Below are 15,620 nucleotides of genomic sequence, written 5' to 3' on the forward strand. Positions count from 1 at the left end.
CGCCCTTCGCTCAGCTACCGATGTTAAACTCTCCAGCACTTTGCCCACGACAGAGCCCGCCTTCCTTACCAGCTTATTAAGACGTGAGGCATCCCTCTTCTTAATGCTTCCTACCCAACACGCCACCACAAAGAAGAGGGCGCTCTCCACAACTGACCTATAGAACATCTTCAGCATCTCACTACAGACATTGAATGACGCCAACCTTCTAAGGAAGTATAGTCGACTCTGTGCCTTCCTGCACAAGGCATCTGTGTTGGCAGTCCAGTCTAGCTTCTCGTCTAACTGTACTCCCAGATACTTGTAGGTCTTAACCTGCTCCACACATTCTCCATTAATGATCACTGGCTCCATATGAGGCCTAGATCTCCTAAAGTCCACCACCATCTCCTTGGTCTTGGTGATATTGAGACGCAGGTAGTTTGAGTTGCACCATATCACAAAGTCCTGTATCAGTTTCCTATACTCCTCCTCCTGTCCATTCCTGACACACCCCACTATGGTGTGTTTGGAATAGTTTTATCCATTAAGTAAGTTGTTCTTGCTTGCTTATCCTGAAATATTATATTTGGACGGTTGTTACATATTGTCCTATTTGTAATAATGGATCGGTCGTGATATAATTTGTGGGACTCGGACTCTAAAACTGCAACAGGTTTCTATTTATAGTAAGATATGGTTTCTTGTCTGAGTTCAATCACAAATAAGAGAAAATCTGCAGATGCCGGAAATCCAAGCAACACACACAAAACGCTGGGGGAACTCCGGAGGCCAGGCAGCGTCTATGGAAAGCGTACAGTCGGCGTTTCTGGCCAAGGCCTTCAACAGGACAGGAAAAGTAGATGAGGAGTCAGAGTAAGGAAATGGAGGGAGGGGAGGAAGAACCTTTTATGAGTTTGTATTTTAAAGCAATATTTTGGAGATTGTTGTTTGCCTCTTGATTGTGCCTGTGTAAGTAAGCAGATTGAGTTAAACTGCAGCAAGATCCTGTAATGTGTTGGATTATTCCTGGTTTCTATTGGCATTTTCTGATTTATCACCTTGAATCTGTTGGTCTTTTATTATGTATTTTTGATCATTTTTTGTGTTAATCACCTGGTCATGGAACCCTTCTGTTCCTGGGAAGAGGTCACCCACTCTGAGGCGGGTGTTCGACACTTCCTTGTCGTACCTCTAGTCTGCTCAGATTGAGGAGGTGTCTTCCATGGGGGGTCATGCTCTTCCATTGGTGGTTACTTGGAGCCACAGGTGAGAGCTGAGTGTCTGGATGGGCCCAAACTGAAAGGAATGGACATGACTAGCCCTTTCACCAGAGCTGATACCCTTCCTGGACGCCCCATACACCTTTTATATTTTGTGCTTTTTTAAATTTTCTGAATTGTACTCATTGTTCTAATATAAGAAAGATTCCAGTGAATTTTCCTTATAGCGAGGCCCCACAATTTGCATTGAAGTGACAAGATAAACTCTGACAATATTGATGGCAGAGAATATATCTTGGCCTGGGCTCCTGCCCAATGGGATCTTACATGGTGATGGAGCTAACGGGGCACCAGCAATATTGTGCATCTCATAAGTTGTCTGACAGAATAAAACAGTAGGTAGCAGGATTTTTGTTAAATTTCACCTTTCTTACATGCTGATTATTCTCCAATAAGTTGCAATTTCAAAACCAGATTTATTATCACTGACCTAAAGGATGTGAAATGCGTTGTTTGGTGGCAGCTTGACACAGTGTCAGGAGCTCAGAGAGGTAGGGTTGTGAAAGGGTGCGAAAAGTCAGAAGATATAATTAGTTAATGTTATGTACCAACTTGACAAATTAAATTATATTCCATTTCTTGCCATTTGGAATGTTTATGCTGGCCCTTCTCCAGTCAATAATAAACAATATAGGAATTCACTGAGTAAAGGGCTGTTGCTCTCTCTATATGAATCCAGGTTGCATAATACTCCGATCTGATTGCAAAAACATCATTTAAATAACTAAAGTATTTGAGTAGAGGGGTAAAGATGTCTTACTACAATTAAACAAAGCCTTGGTGATGCTCTGCCCAGAGTACTATATACATTTTTTTTTAGTTTCCTTACCCAAAAAAAATGAATATACTAGCTGTAGAGGGAGTGCAGTGAAGATTCACTAGACTTGGGAGCATTGCCAGATGAGAAATTGACTAGATTAAACTGTATCCTTGAGAAAATCAGAAGAATGAGAGGAGACCTCACTGAAACTTAGAGTTCTTCGATTTCTCAATAGTTTTGATGCAGGAAGGGGCAAGACTTCCTGCACCAAAAGGGTCAGAGTCTCAGAGTGAAGGGCAGACAGGAGAAGGTTTTGTCACCCAGAGGATGGTAGATCTTTGTAATTTTCTAACCCAGGTAGGTGAAGTTAGATGAAATGAGATATCGATAAGTTCTGATTATTGAAGGATCGATAGATATGAGGATAGTACAAGAAGATGAGGTAGACCAGCCATGATATTATTCAAGGGCAGGAGTGAAGGGCTGAACATTCTTCATTTGCTCTGTTTTGTTCCAGCTTCAAGTTCAAGTTGAAGCATTTACATGCATACAGCCTAATGAAACATTGTTCCTCTGGCACCAAGGTGTAACACACATTACGTACTGTATAGTCGTACGGAGCACATATCATGGGGGGTGGGGTGGGGGGGGGGAAGAGAGACCTCGCTGTTTCCATCAGTTCTCACTATCCGTTGCAGGGACTTGTGATCTAATGCAGTACAATTCCCATTGCGGATGGTGGTGCAGCCTGTTATGACACTCTTGATGGTGCTCCAGGAGAATGTGTTCAGAATGGGGGTGGGTGGGTGGAGCTCAGTCTCTGCAGGAAATATGGTCTCTTAGCTAAAGAGGTGGTGTTGAGGGACCTGGTGAGATTGTCAGTAGTGTGCACACCAAGAAACTTGGTGCTCCTGATTCTCCCCACAGAGAAGTCACTGATGTACAGTAGGGAGCGGTCAGTCTGCACGTTCAAAGTTCCAAAATTCAAAGTTCAAATTTTGCATAAATTATACAACCCTGAGATGTGTCTGCTTACAGGCAGCCACAAAACAAGAAAACAAAAATAACCCAATTTTAAAAAAAGACCGAATGAAAGCCAGTTAAATACACCCAAAGCACAGAGGGAAAAGAAACAACAAATCATGCGAACAATAAAAGCAAGCAACAGCATTCAGAATGAAAGTGAGTCTTGGACAGCCGTAGCAGGACTTAGCCTCAGCGCCACAGAGAGCAGAGTAAACGTTGTGGGGCAGTGAGCAGAATCGGCCCCAACCTTGCCTCTGCTCCTAACACCCTGCCTTTTCAATCCACCTGGCCCATCATTTAAATTGTCCGAACTGTGGGTCATCCCCTACACTGGGACCTAGAGTCCATTGTATCCATTTGCTCTGGGCCTGGACCCCGCCACCATGTTCTGGCCTGTACCCAACCTTTCCAAATTGGCACTCAGATCGATCCACTCCCACTCTCACTTAAGTGGACAGGCACCAAAACTCCACTCAGACCTTTCTCCGCTCTGCTCCCTCCAACTTTGACTCTGTCTCAAACATGCCTCAAACTCGCTACAACTTTGCATAGCACCTGCTCGCCTCTTCATTGTTTGCAGCAATAGTTTACCACAATTTTCCACTGGAAAAGGTGTTATTAAAAAAGTGTTTTGTCATATTTCTTGCTTTATGAACCACCCATCTTCAGTAGCGCCACCTTAAACCAGAAGTTTCCTGAAGTCCACAATCATCTCTTTAGCTTTATCCAGGTTGAGATGCTGTTTGTATTGATCTCAACTTGTAATTAACTCCATTTGATCGTGTTGCAGAATTTCTGGAGTGGCACCAAATGCAGAGATTCACAGCAGAATATTTCTCTATTTGGGTTTTGTGCTTTGTTTGATGAAAAGGGAACACACAGCTGTGTATGCAGTGCACTTGTGTTGCTTTTTCTGTTGGAACAAGACTCTTTCAGTCCATAATAGTTCTATTTACGTGAACCCCAGAATAAGTGCCACTTTCTTTATGGACAATTAAATCCGATTGATAAATGGAAAGTAATGCTAAACTAATCCATCTGTAATCTAATTTGGCTGACCGGTTGTTGTGGCAGTAAAGGTTTTGCAAGTTTCCTGGCATTCCCTGACATCTGATGTAAACCTTGCATTAGTCACCAAGTACATGAAGGCCCTAAACTAGCATTACTCACTCTGCACAGGGGGTCTAGTATCCCACTGCCAGTCACAAGTGATTCATGAGGAGGCAGGCCAGAGTAGACAGCTGAAAAAGAGGGCTCATCTTAGCATACAAAGCTGGATCTTGAAATGTAGTGGAGCGGCATTAGTGGAAAGAGTAAACCTGAAATAGGATGAGGAAGCCTATTCTCTAATATTGGACAAACAGCAAAAGCGCGGGACAAATGTTTTCACTGGCATTGCAGAAGTCGACAGATGCTGCAAATACAAAATTTAAAAAAAACAAAAATGCAGGAAATATTTGCCAGGTCAAGGAGAATCAGTGGAGAGGAAAACAGAATCCATAGACTGTGTTTCTCCCTTCACAGATGCAGCCTGTCCTGCTGTTTCTTTCATCTACAAAGCTCAGGCTAGGGCTGCTACTGAAGGTTTGTTGAAGAGATCTCCAAAATCATGAGTGAATATTTTATCCTGGCTGAACAAAAGGGGGATATCTTGATGTTTAACTATGAATTAATTGAACCAGTATGTCCGGAGGGATGTCCCGCCTGAGAACCTAGAATATTACAACACAGTACAGGCCCTTCAGCCCACGATGTTGTACTGGCCCTTTAACCTCATCGAAAGTCAATCTAAGCTTTCCCCTCCCATACAGCCCTCTGTTTTTCTTTCAACCATATGCCTATCTAAGCATCTCTTAAATGCCCATAGTGTATAAGCTTCAACCACCACCCCCGGCAGCACGTTCCATTCTGCATAAAAAAACCTCACCCATCACCACTCTGTAAAAAACTGACATCCTCCCTTTGGTATCCTCCAATCATCTTAAAATTATGGCCCTGGTATTAAACATGTCGGCCTTGGGAAAATGTCTCTGGCTGTCCAATTGATCTATGGCCCTGATCATCTTGAGAAGGTCGTGGCTGTTGATGGGTTTGCTGAAAGGTTGAAGATGGAATAGGAGGGGACCCAGAGAACACAGAAAGTTCACACCATGGAACAGGCATTACCTGTGGGCATGGGGGAGAAAGAAGACCTATGCAATGATGGACATTAAGTCAAAAGTATGCATCCTGCTCCACTAAGACTTTGAAGGACAATAAATCATATACAGGCAGTCTCCGATTTATGAACATCCGACTTACGAACAACTCATACTTAGGAATGTCCTGCCATATTAAAAATTATATTAAAAATTCGTCGGCTCAAGAAAGCAGAACGCCGTCAGCCATTTTAAGTCAGATCATGTTGTCGTTAACACTGTGTTGAGTGTGTAACTTTGTATTTGATTGAATATTTCTTAGCAAGATTCACCCTGACCCCCTTTTCCAGTCAGCACCGCCCACACGTCTCATTTAACCTGTCTCAGTGTGGGTGGACTTTAGGGCCCGAGGGAGCTCAGGACCCACCGCCCGCGGCTGCTGCTGAATCCTCAGTGTTTCTGTTCCGTTGACAGAAAATGATCATGATTGAAAATAAAGTGGAAATAATAGAGTGATCGGAAAGAGGTGAAATGCCATTGGTCATTGGAAAAGCATTAGGCTACAGTCGGTCAATGATCGGAACAATTTTAAAGGATAAAGTGAGAGTAATGGAGCATGTGAAAGGCCCTGCCCTGATGAAAGCTACAATTATTACTAAGCAATGCAGTGGTTTAATTATTGGAATACATACATTTCTTAAATGTTTTATGTGCATAGAAAGGTAAAATATATACTATATACTGACAAACATTTGACTAACTGATGCTAAATAATACCGGATGTACCGGTTCTGACTTACATACAAATCCAACTTAAAGACGGACTCAGGAACAGAACTCATTCATAACCCAGGGACTGACTGTACATGGAACACCAGTGGCAGCACAGATCCCACTACTCTCATTCTTTACACCAGAGGCTTTCCAAGATCGACAGGTGAAATGACTGGAATCAGCCATTTTGATATTCTGGCAATTGGTCATCTGTTTCATTCCATTCTCCATAATCAGGCATCAAGTTATGATATAAATTTTTCTCAGTGTTTTTCATTGTTTATGATATACTTACAGAATGTGGTTAGCCGCACATGTGCCATAAATCTTTCTTCTTACTAGAGTGCATTTCATTCCTCTCCTTTCCAGTAAGCCATTTAGTTTTATCCAAAGACCCTGGTTAGCATCTCTGGGCAGCTGAAATGGTGCTCCAGTCACTCAAAGAGCAATAGACATAGAATGATACAGCACAGTAACAGGTCTTTTAGCCCAGCTAGTCCATGCCAAACCGTTACTCTACCTAGTCCCATTGACTCGCACCTGGACCATAGCCCTCCATACCCCTCCCATGCATGCATTTATCTAAACTTTTGTTAAATGTTGCAACCAACTCTGCATCCACCACTTTTGCTAGCAGCCCATACCACACTCACAGCATCCTCTGAGTGAAGAAGTTCCCCTCAAATATCTAACCTTTCACCCATAACTCATGATCTCTAGTTCTAGTCTCACCCAACATCAGTCAGTTCAGAAGGTGCTCCTTCAGCAACAAAATGTCATGTTGTTATCTCAACATACTTGATTCTTGATTTCTGTGAAGTCTGTTCCAGTCGCCCGAATGCAGGGATCAAACGACTTGGGGGAACTGACCAACCTCAGTAATTCTCATGCAGAACAATCCTAATGATACTGTACACTATAAAAACACATCAGCAAATATTATAAGGGATAAATGTCCTATAACTCCAGAAACTAATTGAAAGAAAACCACAGGAACTTTGTCTACTTAGTTTTTCTTTATTACTTAGTAAGGCCCTTACATACGACATGGTGGCGAAATGATATATACCATTCATGTTCATCTTACAGATAAGCCACAATGAATTATATAAACAAATAATGTGTAATCAAACAGTATATTTACAATATTACTCAAGTATTACTGAAGAATTAAATGCACAACAGTCCTCCCTATAAATTCCAACTCAATATGGAATGCATCTCAACTCAAATATGTAACCCATTGCTCTCTAGTCATCTTATGTTATATATAAAAGACAGTATACTATATAATACATATAACAAAACTACTTTGTATCCACAGCAGAGTAAATTTTAAATTGCCCCATTCTAGTGGAAAGATTTAATCGGTGTGGAGGATTTCTTACTCCTGTGGGATAACGTCTTTCCTGACAAGGGGGTCACTCTGCTTAGTAGGTCTGACTTGTGGCTCTGAAACCATCTCAGGTTCTGGGCCCTTCTCTGTGGTGGTTGTAGGGGTTGACTCTGGGACTGCAGGAAGTGGCTCTGGCAGCTCGGGAAACCTTTCTTCTGTAACAATTGACTCTGCTGCCCTCAAATGATCGATGTGTCATCTCCAGATGACATCAGACACAATCTCTACCTTGTTGGGAGTGGTCCATTTCTGACCTTAACCTCTCCAAGTATCCATTTTTGATCATCGTATAGTCCCTTGTCAGGACTGTTTCTTCAAGAGTGGAACAACGAGACCTCAATTTGTCTTAGCTGTTGACTTGCAAACTCCTTCTGAAATTGGGTTTGAGGAGATCAGGGTGTGAGTGCAAGAGATGACAGAGGAACAGGATGTTTTGGTGAGTTGTTGATGTGGATTGTTTTACTCTTGCTATCTTTTCGAAGGTTTGGCATCCCAAACTGTGCATGGCAAGCTGCTGAAGATACTAATCTATCACAGACCACCAGACAAAGCTTCAAGACAACACTTTCATTTTGACCATGTCTAGATGACCAGCATTTAGCTCCTCAAGCAGTTTAGCTCTCAGCTTAGATGCTGCAACAAAATGGATGGTACAATCCCCACATAAAGCAGCCCACATCAAAGGCAAGTTCATCCCGGCACTGGTAAGAATGAGGAAACTGGAACTTCTGCTGCACATTCCATCCATTTTGGGTGGCTATTTAGACCTGAGATAGTGTGGGGTCTTTTCTGGTTTCCTTCTGGATCATCCCTGTCATAATAGTGAGATTTTTTGTTTTGCATTAGGGAGAATATGTCAAAAGAAGTGGCCTCTTTTATACATCTTTCAGGTATTTTCCTTTTCCAAGGGTAAACGGGACAATCCATCGGCATCTCCATAATTAGTTGTCCTCTTGAAATCAATCTTCTAATTGTTTCTTCCGAGAAACAGAGCCCATCTCTGCATTTGTGCTGCTGCTGTTTGTGGAACACCCTTCTGTGAATTGAAAATGGACACTGGTGGCTGATGATCAGTAATGAGGGTAAGCACTTTCCCATGCAACTAGTGTTGAAATATTTTACACCCCAAATCAGAATTAAGGCTTCCCTGTCAACCTGTGCATAATTTATCTCTGCAGCTGTAAGGGAAGATGATGCAAAGTCTATAGAGCGTTCACTTCCATCGTTCATAACATTTGACATGTCTGCACCCGTGAGGCGAGGCACCACAGGCAAGCTTCACTGGACGATGTGGATCATAATGTATGAGTACAGTGTCTGACATCACCATTTCCTTTGCCTTTTTGAAAGCCACCTCACATTGTTTTGTCTTTCGTCTATTTCTTCCTGGCCTATAGTAATGAGTTCAAGGGGTAGATCACAGTAGCCAGGCTTGGCAGGAACCTGTGCAGTAAATGACAATCCTAAAAAGGACCACAACTGTGACATGCCCGTTGGCCACCACAGCTTGAATTTTCTCAGCACACTTGTGTAATCCTTAGGCATCAATAGTGTGACCACAGTAAGTGATGCTTCGATTAAAGAATTCAAACTTATTGCACTGTGCTCTGAGCACATGAAATAAGACTATTATAGCAATAGAACCCTCTGTGAGTATTTATGGTGAGAAACACTTTGGGCTTTTCTTCCATTTCCACCTGTAGGTTCGCCTCAGCTAAATCCATTTGACTGAAATATTTTCTTCCAGAAGGGTATGAAAAGATATCCTCCATCTTGGGGAAAGGGTATTGATCTACTTTCAGTGCTGTGTTTATCGTGACCTTAAAATCACCATAGATCCTGACAGGTCCTTTCTTGCATCCTTCCTGGTTACTGGGAACATAAGCATTTCCCACGGTCTCCACTCAACTTTGGAAAGAATTCCATCATCCTCCACGTGAACTAGTTTATTTGTTACTTTAGCATGAATGGTATAAGGAAAAGGATAGGCTTTATAAAACTTGGCTGTGGCAATTTCACTTAACACAATTTTAACCTTGATATGTTTGAGCTTCCCAAAATGCAATCCTTGAACGCTGCTGTGGCATCGTCCAGTACCTTTCTTATGCAAAGGGGGTTTCTTCTTTTTTCTTTGTTACTGTGTATGTAATTAAAATGGCTTCTTTGTTTTGTTAAAGGCAGGAATGCTTCTTTGTTGCGAGAGAGTGCTGGAAGCTTGTTTGGGTTAAAATTTACTGATAACAAGAATTGTATTCCTTTGTAAACCAATTGGGATTAATGTTGTTCTTTCTTCTGAGTCTGTAAACTATTGTTGGCGGGCTTTTGGGGAGATCGGCGCGAGGGGGTGAGAGCGAGAGGACGCGATGCTGTAAGCTGGGCGTGGAACGGACCCCAAGCGGGGGTCCAAGGCCAGGAGGTACTCCGAGGAGAGGAGATAAAGCTAGATGTGCTTGGTTGACCACTTCGGGTGGTCCTAAGCTGCGAGTCGAGGAGTTCGGAGGGGATCGAATGGTGGCCAGAAGACTTCAGTAATTGAGCTCCAACGGTTGTACACGAAGTGGTTTGGACTTTGATAAGTTTGGCGTGTTTTCTTTATTGTTTTTCCTTCATATATACTGTATTGTTATTAATCACTTAGTTATAGTAACCTTTATAAATTGCACTCATTTAATCGCATATGGTGTACTGTCTGTTTTAGGGCGAGGCGGGGACATCACACAGCATTCACACCAGCTGATTACCCAGTTTGGCAGGGCCGAAGGCTGCTCCCACTAGACGAGAACGAGCTGAGCGAGCCTGAGGCGACCCAGGGGGTTACATTGTGGGGGCTCGTCCGGGATTGATTTCTGTGAAAGCTGTGTGATCACCCTCTTTAAATTATGTCTGCGGCAAAGAGCTGGTGTGCCTTTGCGGGTGTGCAATTTCTGGTTATCTCTGCATGTGTGTTGGGTGAGTGGCAGTGCTTGGCTGAGGGAAAGCGACAGGGATTGGTTGAAAGTTTGAGTAGGCGGGCTGGTGACGTTGTTAGAACTGTCGGGTACAATTACCTCGAAGTGACAGCTGCCAGTTCCGGGAAAGTGTGGGAAAATGCGTGTGGTTCGACTGGAAGTCAAATGCTGCAGCTGGGGGGCTTATCATATCCGTGGCAGGAGATTGGTGGGAAGTTTTTAGGGTATCCCTTTTGGCTAGGGGGGCAGATAAATTGCTTGCAGTGCCAGGGGAATCTGTCAAGGGGATCAGCTCCTCCCTCAGTTGTTCAGTTGATCTGAGAGCTGTCGGGAAACTTAGAGGAGGCCCAATGGGGGAACGGCTTGGGGTCTCTGGGGGAGCACGTTCCCAGCGATGTACCAACGAATTCCCGAAAGGAATAGACCCTATTCCTGAAGGCTTAGAGGGACCAAGCGCACAGGTGTTGTTACGGATGGATGGAAGTCAAGTTAAAGTCATCCTCGGCACCGGGGCGCCGGTTAAGTTGCTGTACAGTTTGTTTTATAACCGTTATTGAAAGCATTTACCCTTGACGACATTGAGGGCACTGGAGATTTGGGATACCAGTGCCAGTGATTATCCAGACGACGGTTGTTGGTCAGTGAAAATGGAGTTCTTGGAGGCAAAAGTGGAAGTGACTGAGGTTCGTGAATCGTTAATGCTGATGTGTCTGGACACTGTTGAGACGGGCAGCATTTCGGTTCTGGAGAGAACCAATATCCTGCTGGTGCGCTTGGGGGCCTGCCCGGAGGAGGCGGGTGAGCGCTGTTTGGAGGCATTGTCGATGCACTCAGAGTTTCGAGCTGCTTGTGCGGACATGAGTAGCAGCATTGGGCAGATACCGAATTCAAACAAGAGCCGATGGTGGTACGGCCTGGGGGAGGTATCTGAGGGTGAGACCCTCTTAGTGGATGCTGCGAAATACCACGAGGGAGGGGAGTTGACCGCTGAAGACACCTCGGAGAGAGAGAGGTTGTGGCGACTGGCCCCTGAAGCCGTGGGAGACGTAGGCAGCGTGTGTGTGGATTATATTGTGCTGAAGAGGTGCACTGTCAATGACCAGAATATGGCCCCGAGGGCCGAAGAGGCGATGGCCTGTCTGAGTGGTGCGAAGTGGTTTGAGGTGCTGGATCTGAGGAGTGGATGTTGCCAGATCCCGATGAGTGGGGCCGACAAGGAGAAGACGGCCGTTATAAATTCCCTAGGAGTCTTCCGGTCCGAAAAGATGCCACAGGGCATATCCGGAGCCCTTGCAACCTTCCCGCAGGGCATGTGGAAGACCTTTATAAATTGTACTCATTTAATCACATATGGTGTACTGTCTGTTTTTGGGCGAGGTGGGGACATCACACAGCATCCACACCAGCTGATTACCCAGTTTGGCAGGGCCGAAGGCTGCTCTCCCTAGACGAGAACGAGCTGAGCGAGCCTGAGGCGATCCAGGGGGTTACACTTAATTCATTTTCAGTTGATTCTATTGATGGGGATGCAGCATGCAAATAGTGGATGGATCTCCAGTCAAATTGTAGCTGTCTCAGCCGATCATGACACCACAATGCTGGCCCTCCTGTTTTTACCCCTTACAAGCCCAATGTGGCTTATTGGTTGTTGTGGATCTCATTCCCAGGATATTCTTTTCTCCAGTATACATTCTTAGTTGGATACCTGCAGGCTGCAGTTCAGTATCTTTGAAATGCTGTTTAAACTTATTTTGTGGAATGATGGACATAACTGAGCTAGTGTCCAATTCCATTTTAATTAATTTGCTGTTCACTTCTGGTGTAAGCCATGTTACTTGTCTTTTGTTAGTTTTCACGTTTAAATCTCAAGGCTACTCAGTCCAGTGTATCTTTCATCATTATCATATTTTTGATGCAGCAATTTCAACTGCTCTTTTAAATGTGAGTTGTGCTTTAGTCAGGAGCTGTTCTTGAATGCTTTCTTGTAAGATTCCACAAACTGAACAATTTTTCGGTGCATCATTAAGCCCATTACAGAACTGACAATGCTCAGACAATTTCTTTAATTAAGCTACATAAGCTGAAATGGACACCCCTTCCTTCCAATTCCACTTATAAAACCTAAAGTGTTCTGCAATCAACAGTGGTTTTGGTTCTAAATGTTCCTGCATTGCACTCATAAAGTTCATTTCGTTGGCTTGATTGGAGAAGATAATCTTCAAAGAAAACTGAACGCTTTTCCCCCTATTGCATTAAGCAATACTGGCACTCGTTTTTCATCAGCAATTTCACTTGCTTCAAAATACTGCTCAAGTCATTCGGTATACATTGTCCAGTTATCTGCCGCAAAATTAAATACATCTATCTTTCAGATGTAGCCAGCCATTTCTGCTTTTTTAAAATCTATTATTATTATTATTATTATTATCACCACCTGGCACTCACTGTATATAAACCCATGGCCGAACCCATTGCTTATTAAATTTGTCCATTTTCTGCCATTTTTTGCTCAAGCATCTCTCTCCCCTTCCAAATAAAGATGTGCTGCACTTTTTTTTAACTCGAATTTCTCTCTCCCCTTCTGAATAGATAGATAGATACTTTATTCATCCCCATGGGGAAATTCAACTTTTTTCCAATGTCCCATACACTTGCTGTAGCAAAACTAATTACATACAATACTTAACTCAGTAAAAAAAATATGATATGCATCTAAATCACCATCTCAAAAAGCATTAATAGCTTTTAAAAAGTTCTTAAGTCCTGGAGGTAGAATTGTAAAGCCTAATGGCATTGGGGAGTATTGACCTCTTCATCCTGTCTGAGGAGCATTGCATTGATAGTAACCTGTCACTGAAACTGCTTCTCTGTCTCTGGATGGTGCTATGTAGAGGATGTTCAGAGTTATCCATAATTGACCGTAGCCTACTCAGCGCCCTTCGCTCAGCTACTGATGTTAAACTCTCCAGTACTTTGCCCACGACAGAGCCCACCTTCCTTACCAGCTTATTAAGACGTGAGGCGTCCCTCTTCTTAATGCTTCCTCCCCAACACACCACCACAAAGAAGAGGGCGCTCTCCACAACTGACCTATAGAACATCTTCAGCATCTCACTGCAGACATTGAATGATGCCAACCTTCTAAGGAAGTACATTCGACTCTGTGCCTTCCTGCACAAGGCATCTGTGTTGGCAGTCCAGTCAAGCTTCTCGTCTAACGTGTTGCGCTTCAAAAGATAGGTAGTCATGTTGGGTTTGTTTTGCTGGTCGCCACTGTTGTGTTTTGTAACTCCGGAAAATAATTGAAAGAAAAACACAGGAGCCTTGTCTATTTAGTTATTCTTTAGTGGGGCGCTCACATATGATGGGGTGGCATAATGACGAATGCCATTCACATACTTCTTACATACAACTCAAAATGAATTATGTAAACAAAAAAATGCTTACTCAAACAATATATCAACAATATTACCCTATTATTATTGACATATTAAGAACACTACAAGATTGGAGAACAGGAACATGGATAATGAAACCTGATGAATGCACAGGTCCAATGCTGCTCAGTCATAAAATTGATGCTGTCTGCTTATTGTCATGACTGCAAAGTTGTCAACCTCACTGCACCACCAACACAAATGGCCTGACAGACTGGTCCTTTAAAGAAGCTGTGGTCTGCGTCTCTGCAGACAATGAAAGCCATTGCAGATAGAACACAGAACTTAGAATATTACAGCAGAGTACAGCCCCTTCAGCCCATAATGTTGTGCTGACCATTTAACCTACCTCACGATCAATTTAGACCTCGTAGACCACTCACTGAACAAATAAACCAGTCCTCAATGAGATCAAATCAAGTCCCTCTCAGGAGGTTCAAATGACAAGACTCCACCTATTGTACTTTGGGCAGATCATGCGAAGGAACTGCTCTCTGGAAAAGGACATCATGCCTAGCAAAGTGGAACGACCTCTGAAGAGAGGAAGGCCTCCAATCAGATGGATGGACACAAAAAAGATGGCTGAGAATGCAATGTTATCTGCAATGGGCCATCTTTGCGAGGATCAAAACTCATTTACGGCGTCTATCCATAGGGTCGCCATGAGCCGACAACAACTCAATGACACTTAACAACAATTAAATCAATTTAACCCTTCCCTCCTACATTGTCCTCATTTTTCTATCATCCATATACCTGTCTGAGTCTCTTAAACGTCCCTAATATTGCTGCCCCTGACAACACGTTTCTCACACCTACCACGGTCTGTGTAAAAAAAACCTACCTTTGACATCCCCCCCCCTATATTTTCCTCCTAAAACTTCAAAATTATGTGCCCTTGTATTGGCCATTTCTGCCCTGAGAGGAAATATTTCGCTATACACTCGATCTATGCCTATTATCACCTTGTACACCTCGATCAAGTCACCTCTCATTCTCTTTTGTTCCAAGGAGTAAAGCCCTGGCTCACTCAGCCTTCCATCATAAGACGGACTTTCTAATCCAGGCAGCATCCGAGTAAATCTCCTCTGCATCCTCTCTGAAGGTTAAGTATACCTCTGATAGAAAACAGAAAACCTCCAGCACAGTACAGACCCTTCGGCCCACAAAGTTATCCCAAACATGTCCCTACCTTAGAAATTACTAGGCTTACCCATAGCCCTCTATTTTACTAAGCTCCATGTACCTATCTAAAAGCCTCTTAAAAGACCCTATCGTATCCACCTCCACCACCATTGCCGGCAGCCCATTCCACACACGCACCACTCTCTGCATAAAAACATACTCCTGACATCTCCTCTGTACCTACTCCCCAGCACCTTAAACCTGTGTCCTCTTGTGGCAACCATTTTAGCCCTGGGAAAAAGCCTCTAACTATCCACATGATCAATGCCTCTCATCATCTTATACACCTCTATCAGGTCACCTTTCATCCTCCGTCACTCCAAGGAGAAAAGGCCGAGTTCACTCAACCTATTCTCATAAGACATGCTCCCCAATTGAGGCAACATCCTTGTAAATCTCCTCTGCACCCTTTCTATGGCTTCCTCCTGTAATGAGGCAACCAGAACTGAGCACAGTACTCCAAGTGGGGTCTGACCAGGGTCCTATATAGCTGCAACATTACTTCTCGGCTCCTAAATTCAATTCCACAATTGATGAAGGCCAATACACTACGATTCTGTGTATGATGAGGCGACCGGCTCTGAACATTCCAAGTGTGGTCTAAGCAGGGATTTACTGAGTTGCAACATTACCCCATGGCTCTTGATCTCAATCCTCTGACTAAAGAAGGCCAACAGACCACAAAATGCTTAAC

The sequence above is a fragment of the Hemitrygon akajei genome, chromosome 3, assembly GCF_048418815.1.
Source record: "Hemitrygon akajei chromosome 3, sHemAka1.3, whole genome shotgun sequence".
NCBI lineage: Eukaryota > Metazoa > Chordata > Chondrichthyes > Myliobatiformes > Dasyatidae > Hemitrygon > Hemitrygon akajei.